Raw genomic sequence first — 1699 nt, forward strand, 5'->3', positions numbered from 1 at the left:
CAAAACAACCTACGCTTTACATTTCTTATTGTGAAGATCGGCAGATAGCTCCAACTAAGTTCACCCAGAGGTTATTCTAATTCCCTCCAGCGAGATTTCAATTTAGAGGCTCACATTAACCCATTAATTAAAGTGACCCCCTTTTTATTATAGCAGATTCTAATCAGTTAATGTGATGGCAAGCCCTTCTTTGTTGCTTTGCCTGGCAGGGAGATCTTGTTAAGAGGATGCAATATCTGCTGGACAGGTGCCAAGTAGTAAAGCCATAAGAGGTCCCTGCCATTTGCACTGCCTCTTCTGGGTCCAAGCACACTGGAGCTGCAAACAGCCCAGCAAGTGACTGCTCCTCCCAGACTGGCTCCTGTCAGCTCACTATTACAGGCTGTAGCTGAGACAACATCAAAAACACCTTTTGCAAATAAGCGAAAACCTTCCAGGGTCTGACTGTAACAGTTAACGCTCCTAAAAGGCTCAAGAAAAGTTGTGCTTCAAGATGCCTCACTCCAAAATGTTTCACTTCATAAATATCTGGCTACAGATTCTCTTTTATTTCTGGGCTGCTCAGCCACATCCTTTCTCTTACTGGCTGCTGGCTCTGGCCAGGCAGGTGTGACACCTTTGCTTCTCGTGTGAGAGTTTGTGTATGTTTCCTTTGAGTGTGAGACCATGATACGCACAGGAGGGCTGCTTCTGCATTTGCTAGCAGCGCTTGTAAAATCAGTAGGGGCAAGTTTTGGTTTTCAGCATCATAGTACTTGTAGCTTCATGAGTAATAGCTAACTGGAGGTACAAAAATGTAACTTCCTTCAGCCAAAGCCCTCTATAGGCTCATGCTAATCTTCTTTCGAACTATTTCCTTCATAAGAGAACTTCCCTTTTTCTGGTAATATCTCAGGGAAATTTATTTTGATAGCAAATATATTCAGCTGCCTGCATTTTTCTTCTGCAGCTGGTACTTTTTATTCAAGTATCTATTAAGATGAGACTGTGCATTACTCTCTATCAGAATGAGGTGACAACTGTGTTGAAAGCTGCAGTAATTGCTTCTCTGCAGCTCTGCAATAAATTATGCTGTGGCATGACAGAGGAAGGAAATCAGTAGCTGCTGTACTTGTTTTGTTTGCTCTGCCCCTGCCTTGGCCTAATACACTCTGTTCCCTGGCCCTTTTTACGGAAGAGCCGTTTCCTGCATGGCAACCCATTCCTGTTTGTGACATACTTTATCTGAAAAAGAAAGATCGTAATAGCATTTACAAACATTTATTTCCTACACTTGTCCACTTCCATGATGACCCAGCTCTCTGGGTGTTATGGGATGTCTCCACATTTTCTCTGGGACAGTCTGTACACGCCCAACGAAAGAAGCTTTCTGGATGAGCTTTGGCTATTTGTCTGTAAGTTAAACTATTTATATATATAATTACTGTCTTGCATTTCAAAACCAGTCCTGAAGATCTGGGTACCCCATTCCTAATGCATTATGTATGTACATGTGGACTGCATTTTTCTTGGTAGCAGGATAATTGGCTTCCTACCCTCCAAAAAAGATGTACAATTGTATACCTGCAACTTGCCTGCCTCACCCGAAAAATAAGCCATACTGCTACAAATCAATGCTAGGGAAGGTGCAAATCTTTAAGAGCTGATGAACACCCACAAAACCCACACTCCTCCTTACCCACTGTTACACGGGGAAAGA

Source organism: Pterocles gutturalis, unplaced genomic scaffold (genome assembly GCF_000699245.1).
Source record: "Pterocles gutturalis isolate BGI_N339 unplaced genomic scaffold, ASM69924v1 scaffold36196, whole genome shotgun sequence".
NCBI lineage: Eukaryota > Metazoa > Chordata > Aves > Pterocliformes > Pteroclidae > Pterocles > Pterocles gutturalis.